The following is a 13471-nucleotide window of genomic DNA, read 5'->3' as shown; positions in this document are numbered from 1 at the left end:
GGGAGAGGCAACCCAAACTATGGAGCGTTTAGTTACCTTCCCCCTCCTCCCAGAGCACCTGCAGAGCAGGCGATCTCAAGGTGTTCACCCCAAGTGCCAAAGCCTTCATTGTGCAGTGGCTTGGAAAAGTGTACATACTTTTCCAAGCCAGGAGCCAGGGGCCACACACAGTTTAAGAATAAGGAGTAAGCCATTTAGAACGGAGACGAGGAAACACTTTTTCTCACATTGAGTTGTGAGTCTGTGGAACTCTCTGCCTCAGAGGGCGGTGGAGGCGGGTTCTCTGGATACTTTCAAGAGGGAGCAAGATAGGGCTCTTAAAAATAGCGGAGTCAGGGGATATGGGGAGAAGGCAGGAAAGTAGTAAACACTGCCCAGTCCATCATCGACTCTGACCTTCCTTCCATCGAGGGGATTTATCTAAGTTGCTGCCTCAAAAAGGCTGGCAGTATCATCAAAGACCCACACCATCCTGGCCACACACTCATCTCCCTGCTACCTTCAGGTAGAAGGTACAGGAGCCTGAAGACTGCAACGACCAGGTTCAGGAATAGCTACTTCCCCACAGCCATCAGGCTTTTAAACCTGACTCGGACAAAACTCTGAACATTAATAACCCATTATCTGTTATGTGCACTTTATCAGTTTATTTATTCATGTGTTTTGTAGTCAATGCCTACTATGTTCTGTGTCCTGAAGCAAAGCAAGAATTTCATTGTCCCATCAGGGACACATGACAATAAACTCACTTGAACTTGAACGGGGTACTGATTGGGGATTGATCAGCCATGATCACGTTGAATGGCGGTGCTGGCTCGAAGGGCCGAATGGCCTACTCCTGCACCTATTGTCTATTGTCTGTTATAGCGACACGACCAGAGGAATAAGTTTCAATGAGGTCCCATCTCTTCCCCTCATCCTTCCAAACTCTCCTATGGAGGTGGACAGAAATACGGATGAACAGAGATACGGATAATTAAACTATCTGGTCAAGTGTCCATCCCTGGTAACGTATTCCGCTGCAGAACTCTAGTCTTACAGTAGTCTTGGATCACACCAGAACTCACACTGTGAAACTGGAGCAGGGTTTTTATCATTGCAATCTGATTCCACATATCAGGATACGCTTCCTTCCCCGAGAAGGGGCTGTGTATTTCTGTTTTCTGGAACCCATGGTGGAGGTGTGAGCTCTCCAGTAGGCCTTGTTCGATATCTGGCCTCCTATTTATAGACATGGTATCCAGTGATAGGAGTTGTACAGCATCTAACATCCTCTGTGTAGGAAGGAACTGCAGATGTGTAAGGGAGAACTGCAGATGCTGGTTTAAATCGAAGGCAGACACAAAATGCTGGAGTCACTCAGTGGGTGAGGCAGCGTCTCTGGAGAGAAGGAATGGGTGACGTTTCGGGTTGAGACCCATGGTCTGTCTCTCTCTGTCTCTGTCTATGTCTCTCTATCTCTCTGTCTCGCTCTCTTCCTCTTCCTCTCTCTCTCTCGCTCTCTGCCTGTCTCTCTTTGTCTAACTCTCTCTGTCTCTCTATCTCTCTCTGTCTCTCTATCTCCGTCTCTCTGTCTCTGTCTGTCTCTCTGTCTGTCTAACTGTCTAACTCTCTCTCTCTGTCTTTCTCTGTCTCTGACTCTCTCTCTGTCTGCCTCTTCTTCCTCTCTCTCTCTGTCTCTCTCTCTGTCTCTCTCTCTCTCTGTCTCTCTCTCTGTCACTCTCTCTCTCTCTCTCTGTCTCTCTCTCTCTGTCTCTCTCTCTGTCTCTCTCTGTCTAACTCTCTCTCTGTCTGTCTCTCTCTCTGTCTGTCTCTCTCTCTCTGTCTCTGTCTCTGTCTCTGTGTGTGTGTCTCTCTCTCCGTCTCTCTCTCTCTGTCTCTCTCTCTCTGTCTCTGTGTGTGTCTCTCTCTCTCTGTCTAACTCTCTCTCTCTATCTCCATCTCCCTCTGTCTCTCTCTCTCTGTCTGTCTCTCTCTATGTTTCTCTATGTCTCTCTATGTCTCCGTCTCTTTCTCTTCCTCTGCCTCTCTCTCTGTCTAAAAACTCTCTCTCTCTCTCTCTCTCTCTCTCTGTCTCTCTCTCTCAGCTTCACCTGCCTGAGAGCAGCATCATGGGTGAACAGGAGGCCTTTGGCACGGTGACCTTCACCAGTAAGGGCATTGCGTGTAGAAGCAGGGACGTTATGTTCCAGTCATGTAAGATGTCAGTGAGGTCACACATGGAGTTGCAGAGTTCAGTTTTAGTCACTCTGCTGTGGGAAAGATGCCATTAAGCAGGATGGTGTGCAGAAATGATTTTGGTGTACGGTGTTAAACTGGATTATTTTCCCCTCGATCTCTCCTCAGTACATATACCGAACCAACACACCGTTCTTGCTTCAACAAGTGTATTCGTCACCCCGGGGGTGACGTACCCTGCTCCACGACTCTTGGAGTTCCGAGCGTTACCCAGAGCGAGCGGTTTACAATAGACATAGTACAAAGCAAACTGGTCAGTGCAGCCAGTAATGAGTGACTGAGTTACAGGGAGAGGTTGGGCATCCGCGGGATTTATCCGTTGGAATGTCGGAGGCTTGATCTTGGAGTGGTGTAAAAAATCACAGATAAGGTTGATGCAACAGACAATAGGTGCAGGAGTAGGCCATTTGGCCCTTCGAGCCAGCACCGCCATTCAATGTGATCATGGCTGATCATCCCCAATCAGTACCCCGTTCCAGCCTTCTCCCCATATCCCCTGACTCCGCTATCTTTAAGAGCCCTATCCAGCTCTCTCTTGAAAGCATCCAGAGAACCTGCCTCCACCGCCCTCTGAGGCAGAGAATTCCACAGACTCACCACTCTCTGTGAGAAAAAGTGTTTCCTTGTCTCCGTTCTAAATGGCTTACTCCTTATTCTTAATCTGTGGCATTTAAGAAGGAACTGCAGATGCTGGTAAATCGAAGGTAAACAAAAATGCTGGAGAAACTCAGCGGGTACAGCAGCATCTATGCTTCAGTATATGTACTTTCGGGCCGAAACCCTTCTTCAGACTGGAGAGAAGGCAGGCACGGGTTACTGATTGTGGATGATCAGACTGAAGAAGGATCTCGACCCGAAACATCACCTATTCCTTCGCTCCATAGATGCTGCCTCACCCGCTGGGTTTCTCCAGCATTTTTACCTACCTTCGATTTTTCCAGCATCTGCAGTTCCTTCTTAATAAAAATGTATTGTCTTTCTACTGACTGGATAACACGCAACAATCACTGCACCTTGGTACACGTGACAATAAACTAAACGAGGGAATTAGCTCCAGGGCAATATGGGACCACCAATGCCACAGATTCTCTGAACGTTGCAGTGTGGGGTAGCGTGATCTGCACACAGACGACATTTCCCACATCCTGAACAAGAAGTGAAAGGGGCCTGGAAAAGTCCAAGTCTTTCTTTTGACTCGGGCAACAGCAGCGGTCATTTTACACTCGACGTGGTCACACAGGTGCTGGTAAAATTAGGAACTAGAACTATCTTTGTGGTGGTGATGAAAGAGGAAAGTTGTGCAGGGGAGAGTTGGGCAACTTGGTCCCACTTTCTGATCACTGAGCATTGCTCTGGGAGACGTCGACAGGAAATGCTGGAGTAACTCAACGGGACGGGCAGCATCTTTAAGAATAAGGGGTAAGCCATTTAGTATGGAGACGAGGAAACACTTTTTCACACAGAGAGCTGTGAGTCTGTGGAATTCTCTGCCTCAGAGGGCGGTGGAGGCCAGTTCTCTGGATGCTTTCAAGAGAGAGCGAGATAGGGCTCTTAAAGATAGCGGAGTCAGGGGGTATGGGGAGAAGGCAGGAACGGGGTACTGATTGGGGATAGAAACATAGAAACATAGAAATTAAGTGCAGGAGTAGGCCATTCGGCCCTTCGAGCCTGCACCGCCATTCAATATGATCATGGCTGATCATATCCTGTACCTGCCTTCTCTCCATACCCCCTGATCCCTTTAGCCACAAGGACCACATCTAACTCCCTCTTAAATATAGCCAATGAACTGGCCTCAACTACCTTCTGTGGCAGAGAATTCCACAGATTCACCACTCTCTGGGTGAAAAATGATTTTCTCATCTCGGTCCTAAAAGACTTCCCCCTTATCCTTAAACTGTGACCCCTTGTTCCGGACTTCCCCAACATCGGGAACAATCTTCTTGCATCTAGCCTGTCCAACCCCTTAAGAATTTTGTGCGTCTCTATGATCAGCCATGATCGCATTGGATAGTGGTGCTGGCTCGAAGGGCCAAATGACAATACTCCCGCACCTATTGTCTGTTGTCATCTCTGGATTGAAGGAATGGGTGACGTTTCAGGTCGAGATACTTCTTCTGACCAAGTCTAAAGAAGGGTCTCGACCAGAAACATTCACCCATTCCTTCAATCCAGAGATGCTGCCTGTCCCACTAGTTACTCCAGCATTAAGTGTCTCTCTTCAGTTACACCAGCATCTGCAGTTCCTTGCTACACATTTCATCTGCTGTAGGAAAGATAACTGGTACAGCGTCTCAGTGATCCACGCCACCTCTTTGTGTTCCTTCAAATAAAAAGCTTTACCTACATATTTATCATTCTCAAAACAGGGACACAAAGTTCACAAGTCATAGGAGCAGAATTAGGCCATTCGGCCCATCAAGTCAATTTTAGACTTTGTTTGGATTTTAGAGATACAATGCTGAAACAGGCCCTTCGGCCTACCGGGCCCACACCGACCAGCTATCACCCCATACTCTAACATATCCATCACGCTAGGGACAATTTACAATTTCACCGAAGCCAATTAACTCACAAACCTGGAGTGTGGGAGGAAACCGGAGCACCCAGAGAAAGCCCACGCAGGTTAGGCAGCGGGTTAGGCAGCATCTATGGAGCGAAGGAAATAGGCAACGTTTCGTGCCGAAACCCTTCTTCAGACTGTACAGACAGCCCCCTTAGTCAGGATTGAACCCTGGGCCCCTGGCGCTGTGAGGCGGAAACTCTGCCGCTGCGCCACCGTGCCGCAGTGTTTTATCTCTGTACTTTATTGTACACTATTGTGCAACATGCGTTTTTCAAAATAGAATTGAATGCCAATATAGTCTGGAAAAGCTGCAGTTTGCACCAAATTGCCAAGGGTGCTGGATGTTTGGAGATTCACTTTACTTTCAGGAGCTAGGTATTCTGACACATCGGCACTGGTTCCTTGGTTACCGGTATTAATTATTTAAGGCCTGCCTACTTCAGACAGCTGCTCATGTGTGCACAGTGTGGGCCCCATATCTGTGGAGGGTTCCACCGGCGTTGGAGAGGGTCCAGAGGAGGGAACGATCCCGCAGATTATTGCGGTTAACGTATGATAAGCGTTTGACGGCGCTGGGCCTGTACTCGCTGGAGTTTAGAAGAACGAGGGGGGGGGGGACCTCGTTGAAACGTACCGAATAGTGAAAGAACTTTTTTCACACAGAGAGTGGTGAATCTCTGGAACTCCCTGCCACAGAGGGTAGTCGAGGCCAGTTCATTGGCTATATTTAAGAGGGAGTTAGATGTGGCCCTTGTGGCTAAGGGGATCAGAGGGTATGGAGAGAAGGCAGGTACGGGATACTGAGTTGGATGATCAGCCATGATCATATTGAATGGCGGTGCAGGCTCGAAGGGCCGAATGGCCTACTCCTGCACCTAATTTCTATGTTTCTATGGCCTGGATAGAGTGGATGTGGAGAGGATGTTTCCACTAGTGGGAGAGTCTAGGACCAGAGGGCACAGCCTCAGAATTAAAGGATGCACCTTTAGGAAGGAGATGAGGAGGAATTCCTTTAGTCAGAGGGTGGTGAATCTGTGGAATTCTTTGCCACAGACGACTGTGGAGGCCACGTCAGTGGATATTTTTAAGGCTGAGATTCTTGATTAGTACTTTCAGTCCATCAATCAAGGAAGAAGACAGAAGGAATTACAAATCCTGTACACCCTATATGGAAAGATTAACTTTCTAGCCACACATCTGTACTTAGTTTAGATTAGAGATACAACGCGGTAAACAGGCCCTTCGGCCCACCAAGTCCGCACCGACCAGTGATCCCCGCACAACAGCACTATCCTATACACACTAGGGACAATTTACACTTACACCAAAGCCAATTAACCTACAAGCCTGTACGTCTTTGGAGTGTGGGAGGAAACCAGAGCACCCGGAGAAAACCCTGGTGGGTCGCGGGGAGAACGTACAAACGTACAAACTCCGCACAGACAGCACCTGTGGTCAGGATCGAACCCGAGTTTCTGGTGCTGCAAGCGCTGTACGGCGACAACTCTACCGCTGCGCCACCGTGCCGCCCCTAATGCCTCCCTTATAGCTTGGTAGAAACAAGGATACACACAAAATGCCGGAGTAACTCAGTGGGGGCAGGCAGCATCTCCGGAGAGAAGGAATGGGTGACGTTTCGGGACCAGACCCTTCTTCAGACTTCAGACCCCATTCCTTTTCTCCAGAGATGCTGCCTGCCCCACTGAGTTACTCCGGCATTTTGTGTCTATCTATCTTCGATTTAAAGCAGCATCTGCAGTTCTCTCCTGCACACGGAATTGCAGATGCTGGTTTACACAAGGTGCTGGAGTAACTCAGCGGGTCAGGCAACGTCTCTGGAGGACGTGGAAGGCTGGTGGGACCCTTCTCCAGACCCTGCTCTCTGTTCCGCACTGCAACCATCGACGCAGTAAACAGTCAGTAAACTAGATCAACAGCCACAGGTGCAAGGTGGCAAGGGATTCCGCTTGGAAACGTACAACAAAGCCACCAGCATTCAGGCTCAGCGCCTAAAGCAGTGCATCAACAGTTCACCTGCAGCAACACCAGAGTCATAAAGTCACACAGCGTAGAAACAGGCCCTTCAGCCACAGTGACCAACACACCCCATCTACACTAGTCCCACCTTTGGCCCATATCCCTCTAAACCTGTCACATGTAAGATTTTCACTGTACCTCGCATGTGACAATCATAAATTAATACCTTATCCAAAATGTTGTAATAAACTTGCCCGCTGTTCACATTTATTTTAATATAACAATATACTTGATTCAGAATAAAAGATATATAAAAATCAAAAACCAAGCTAAAAACTTATCAGAAGTTCTCAGTGTTTGTACATTCAGTAGTACCATGCTCCAATTTTTAGTTTTTTAGTTTAGTTTAGAGATACAGTGCGGAAACATGCCCTTCGGCCCACCGGATCCGTGCTGACCAGTGATCCCCCGCATATTAACACTATCCCACACCCACATTTACCAAGACAATTAACCTGCAAACCTGCATGTCTTTGGAGTGTGGGAGGAAACCGAAGATCTCGGAGAAAACCCATGCAGGTCACGGGGAGCACGTACAGACTCCATACAGACAGCGCCCGTAGTCGGGACGGAACCCGGGTCTCCGGTGCTGCATTCGCTGTAAGGCAGCAGCTCTACTGCTGCGCCACCATGACCACACTATTGTGTTCGCACCTACCTCCACACAGTACACCCTTGCCACGCATGTGGCACCCTGTGGTAATATCCGTTCCCTTGCTGTTCAGACGATGCCGGTCGCAAGATGGGTGCTGGAGTAATTCAGCGGGTCAGGCAGCTTCTCTGGAGAACATGAATAGGTGACGTTTCACAGAGTGCTGGAGTAACTCAGCGGGTCAGGCAGCATCTCTGGAGAACATGAATAGGTGACGTTTCACAGAGTGCTGGAGTAACTCAACGAGTCAGGCAGCATCTCTGGAGAACATGAATAGGTGACGTTTCACAGAGTGCTGGAGTAACTCAGCGGGTCAGGCAGCATCTCTGGAGAACATGGATAGGTGACGTTTCACAGAGTGCTGGAGTAACTCAGCGGGTCAGGCAGCATCTCTGGAGAACATGGATAGGTGACGTTTCACAGAGTGCTGGAGTAACTCAACGAGTCAGGCAGCATCTCTGGAGAACATGAATAGGTGACATTTCACAGAGTGCTGGAGTAACTCAGCGGGTCAGGCAGTTTCTCTGGAGAACATGGATAGGTGACGTTTCGGGTCAGGAGTCTGAATGAGGGTCCCGCCCCAAAACGTCACCTATTCCTTTTCTCCACAAATGCTGCCTGACCCGCTGGGTTACTCCAGCACTGGGGGTTTTTTTTTGGTATGAACCAGCATCTGCAGTTCCTTGTTATCTCATGGAAGAGAGAGTTTTCCTTTTGGTGCTCGATTCAGTGGATGAATGTCTAGCAACGACAACAGTAGTGAGATTGCACCTCCTGATTAAAACCATCACCTATCCATGTTCTCCAGAGATGCTGCCCGACCTGTTGAGTTACTCCAGCACTTTGTATCTTTTATTTTTATAAACACTGTTTTGTTTTTATTTGCCCCTGTGCCGCCCAATGTTGGCATCTGGCTCGGACAGCACACAACATGGGATTTCCCCGGGTGCTCCGGTTTCCTCCCACACTCCAAAGACGTACAGACAAAGTCTCTAAAGTCTAAAGAATACTGTTAAAATGGGAATAAACTAAACTATACATCAAAAGAAGGTAGACAAAACTGCTGGAGAAACTCAGCGGTTGAGGCAGCATCTATGGAGCGAAGGAAATAGGTGACGTTTGGGGTCGAGACCCTTCTTCAGACTGATGTGGGGGTGGGGGGGGGGGCGGGAAGAAGAAAGGAAGAGATGGAGACAGTGGACTGTGGGAGAGCTGGGAAGGGGAGGGGATGGAGGGAGAAAGCAAGGACTACCTGAACTTGGAGAAGTCAATGTTCATACCACAGGGGTGTTAACTGCCCAAGCGAAATATGAGGTGCTGCTCTTCCAATTTGCGGTGGGACTCACTCTGACCATGGAGGAGGCCCAGGACAGAAAGGTTGGATTCGGAATGGGAGGAGGAATAGATGCTGAGCCACCGGGAGATCAGGTTGGTTATTGCGAACTGAGCGGAGGTATTGGGCAAAGCGATCGCCTAGCCTGCGCTTGGTCTCACCGATGTAGAGTAGCTGACACCCAGATGCAATAGATGAGATGTTCAAGAAGGAACTGCAGATGCTAGAAAATCGAAGGTAGACAAAAATGCTGGAGAAACTCAGCGGGTGCGGCAGCATCTATGGAGCGAAGGAAATAGGCAACGTTTCAGTCTGAAGAAGGGTTTCGGCCAGAAACGTTGCCCATTTCCTTTGCTCCATAGACGCTGCCACACCCGCTGACTTTCTCCAGCATTTTTGTCTACCTGCAATAGATGAGGTTGCAGGTGAACCTCTGCCACACCTGGAAAGACTGCTTAGGTCCTTGGATGGAGTCAAGGGGGGAGGTAAAGCGACAAGTGTAGCATTTCATGCGGTTGCAAGGGAAAGTACCAGGGGAGGGGGTGGTTTGGGTGGGAAGGGACGAATTGTCCAGGGAGTTACGGATGGAGCGGTCTCTGCGAAAAGCCGAAAGGGGAGGAGATGGGAAGATGTGGCCAGTGGTGGGATCCCGTTGGTGGTGGCGAAAATGTCGGAGGACTATCTGTTGTAAGAAGCACCTTACACGCACACAACAAAACCATACTCTTACCGGCCGGTTTAAGACCTTGGCAGGGGATTACTGGCAGTAATCCACCCTCAGGATTCAGCTGCTGTACAAAACTCTGCGGACCTGGCTTCAGCAGATTGAGGCAATTTGTTCACAGTTTTACCCAAGCTGACGGGGATCAAGCACCGAAGGTCGGGAGATTTCCACAACTCCAGTGGGAGGCTTTTTTTCCCTTCCCTTCTGCGCACCTGTCACCGAAGGATCCCGCCGCTCTCACCTGGCCCCCGGAATAAATGACCAAGTGCACAAAGCCGAAGCCGGATTAGTGTGGTAATCCGACGCCAATCTCCCGCTTCTGACGTCGGTGCAACTCGTCCACATGGGACAGGGTAGAGAGAGAGAGAGTCACGATAGCAGCAGGTCCGACGAAGTAACGTCAATCTCAGCTGCCTCTCAAATCTTCCATGTCCTCGCACGGCAGGGAAAGAGGCTCTTTGGCCCATTGTCCATGCCCAACACGGATCTTTGGCGCTGTGAGATAGCAACTCTACCGCCGTTCCACCGTAGGACGTGGGAGGAGACCGGAGCACCCGGAGGAAACCCACGCAGTCGCAGGGAGAACATTCAACCGACACACACACTAAACTTTTCCAAAATGTAATTCAGCGGTATAGACACCCCGGCGACCATGTGGCAACAGCCGTCACCTGTGGTCGCCTAAACAATCGCCTAAGTGGGACAGGCCCATCATGTCTCTTGTGGGCCAAAGGGCCTGTATCTGTGTTCTACTGTTCCATTAGAAACCTGAAGAGTAACTTTTTCTCACAGAGGGCAGTGGGTGGGAGGGAGCTGCCAAAGGAAGTGGTTGAGACAGGAAAAATAACAGTATTGAGGAGACATTTGGACAGGAACATGGATGGGAAAGAGGGATATGGGCAAATGGGTCCAGCACATCAGCACAATGTCCACTCATCTAAATGGGGCACATTGATTGGCATTACGTGAGATTATTTGTTTGCACGTAGTACAAATATGCAAGAGTCACCATGTAAATGGCGATGACAGAGTTACAAAGGTTTGTCAGGAACCTATCCACACTAAGGAACTAAGAGGTGGAAGAACCTGGGAAAGATAGGACAATCCTAGAGTTAACATCTGACCTCAGAGAGAAGCAGGCATTGAGGGGGGGGGATAGGTGCTCGAAAGGGGTGCGGCTGGGATAGAGGTGAGGGCCAGAGAGGGATGAGGGACAGGGCTTAGATGGAGGCGAGGGGTGGTACCAGGGTGGAGGGGAGGGGTGGTACCAGGGAGGAGGGGAGGGTCAACACCAGGATGAACGAGGGAGGTGGGGGTCATGTAGATGAGGGGGGGTGGGTCATGTAGATGAGGGGGGTGGGTCATGTAGACGAGGAGGTGGTGACATGTAGATGGGGGGGGATCATGCAGATGAGAGGGGTGGGTCATGTAGATGAGGAGGTGGTGACATGTAGATGGGGGGGGATCATGCAGATGAGAGGGGTGGGTCATGTAGATGAGGAGGTGGTGACATGTAGATGAGGGGGGTTGGTAATGTAGATGAGGAGGTGGTGACATGTAGATGAGGTGCGTGTCCATGCAGGAGACGGGCGTGTCCATGCAGGTGAGGGGTGTGTCCATTTAGATGAGGGGGTGTGCCCAGACAGATGAGGAGCGTGCCCACACAGATGAGGGGGGTGGCCATGTAGATGGAGGGCATGTCCGCGTAGGTGAGGGGCATGTCCATGCAAATGAGGGGCGTGTCCATGTAGGTGAGGGGCATGTCCATGCAGGTGGGGGGCATGTCCATGTAGGTGAGGGGGCGTGTCCATGTAGGAAAGGGGCGTGTCCATCCAGTTGAGGGGCATGCCCATGTAGGCAAGGGGCATGTCCATGTAGGCAAGGGGCATGTCCATCTAGGTGAGGGGCGTGTCCATCTAGGTGAGGGGCATGTCCATCTAGGTGAGGGGCGTGTCCATCTAGGTGAGGGGCATGTCCATCTAGGTGAGGGACGTGTCCATCTAGGTGAGGGGCATGTCCATGCAGGTGAGGGGCATGTCCATGCAGGTGAGGGGCATGTCCATGTAGGTGAGGGGGCGAGTCCATGTAGTTGAAGGGTGTGTTCATCTAGGTGAGGGATGTGTCCATCTAGGTGAGGGGCGTGTGTCCATCTAGTTGAAGGGCATGTCCATCTAGGTGAGGGGCGTGTCCATGTAAATGAGGGCATGGTCATGTAGATGAGGGGCGTGTCCATGCAGGTGATGGGCGTGTCCATGCAGGTGAAGGGTGTGTCCATATAGTTGAAGGGCGTGTCCATCTAGGTGAGGGGCGTGTCCATGCAGGTGATGGGCGTGTCCATATAGTTGAAGGGCGTGTCCATCTAGGTGAGGGGCGTGCCCATGTAAATGAGGGCATGGTCATGTAGATGAGGGGGGCGTGTCCATGTAGGCGAGGGGCGTGTCCATACAGGTGAGGGACGTGTCCATGCCCCATGTAGATGAGGGGGGCGTGTCCATGTAGATGAGGGGGGCGTGTCCATGTAGATGAGGGGGCAGGGTCACCTCCCCCCCCTCCGCCTGACCCTCACCTGCTGTCAAGCGGCCAAATGGGCCCGGGCGGTGTCTCTCCCTCCCTCCCTCACGAAAACAAAACGCACAAGACTGACAGCCCCGCAAATAAACCCAACAACACGGGCTCCAGCGGCCACAACCTTCCTTACCTGTCAGTCGGTCGGTGGGTCGAGTCGGTCCCTGAAGTAATTAATATTTTAAAAGATTTTTAACTGCGGCGAGCGGGCTGACAGCTGACGGGAGAGAGGGCCGGGGAGGAGGATAGTCTTTCCCCCCGCCGCCCCTTCGCTCTGCTCCGGCACACAGAGAGAGAGAGAGAGAGAGACGGAGAGAGAGAGAGAGAGGAGGATGGAAAAACTTCACGCAATGCCCCGCCTCTGGCCCGGCCCGGCCCAGCCGGCGGACAGCCTCCCTCCGCGCCAACGCCTCCGTGGGGGCGGGAACACCGGTCGCCCCGCCCCCCTCCACCAGCCCCATTGGCCCGATACAGACCCGCCCCCCGGCCCGATTGGCCCACAGAGGCGTCAATCTACCCGCCCTAGACCCGCCTCCGGTATCATTGGTCTAGAGAGGCGTCAATCTACACGCCCCTAGACCCGCCTCCTGCGTCATTGGTCCACAGACGCGTCAATCTACACGCCCTAGACCCGCCTCCTGCGTCATTGGTCCACAGACGCGCCCTAGAACCGTTTGGTCCACAGGGTTGTCAATCTACCCGACCTAGAACAGCCGCCAGCGTAATTGGTTCACAGACGGGTCAATCTACACGCCCTAGACCCGCCTCCTGTATCATTGGTCCACAGACGCGCCCGAGACACGCCTCCCGACCCGATTGGTCCACAGACGCGTCAATCTACCCGCCCTAGACCCGCCTATTCCGTCATTGGCCCAGAGAAGCGTCAATCTACCCGCCCTAGACCCGCCTATTCCGTCATTGGCTCACATTAGCGTCAATCTACCCGCCTCCTGCGTCATTGGTCCACAGACCGCCCTTGACCCGCCGCCCGGTCCCATTGGTCCACAGACGCGTCAATCTACACGCCTTAGACTCGCCTACTTCGTCATTGGTCGACAGACGCGTCAATCTACCCGCCCTAGACCCGCCTCCTATGTCATTGGTTCACAGACGCGTTAATCTACCCGCCCTAGATCTGCCTCCTGTGTCATTGGTTCACAGACGCGTCAATCCAGCCACCGTAGACCCGCCTCCTGCGTCATTGGTCCACAGACGCGCCCTAGACCCATCGCCCGGTCCCATTGGTCCACAGACGCGTCAATCTACCCACCCAGGACCCGCCTTCTGCGTCATTGGTCCATAGACGCGTTAATCTACACGATCTAGACCCGCCTCCTGTATCATTGGTTCACAAAA

The 13471-nt window shown here is 51.4% G+C and overlaps 1 protein-coding gene across 1 annotated transcript in view; it reads right to left on the bottom strand.

Annotated features, from left to right (window-relative positions):
- The window catches only part of LOC116968877 (zinc finger and BTB domain-containing protein 7B-like), a 95626-nt gene extending 83157 nt beyond the window's left edge, over positions 1-12469 (bottom strand). The window contains exon 1 of the mRNA XM_033015853.1: positions 12249-12469. The gene's annotated coding sequence lies outside the window, so the exon portion shown is untranslated. The remainder of the gene's footprint in view (positions 1-12248) is intronic.
- Between the last annotated feature and the right edge of the window lie 1002 nt (positions 12470-13471).

Source organism: Amblyraja radiata, chromosome 47 (genome assembly GCF_010909765.2).
Source record: "Amblyraja radiata isolate CabotCenter1 chromosome 47, sAmbRad1.1.pri, whole genome shotgun sequence".
Lineage (NCBI taxonomy): Eukaryota > Metazoa > Chordata > Chondrichthyes > Rajiformes > Rajidae > Amblyraja > Amblyraja radiata.
This window is presented reverse-complemented; position numbering and strand designations above follow the sequence as displayed.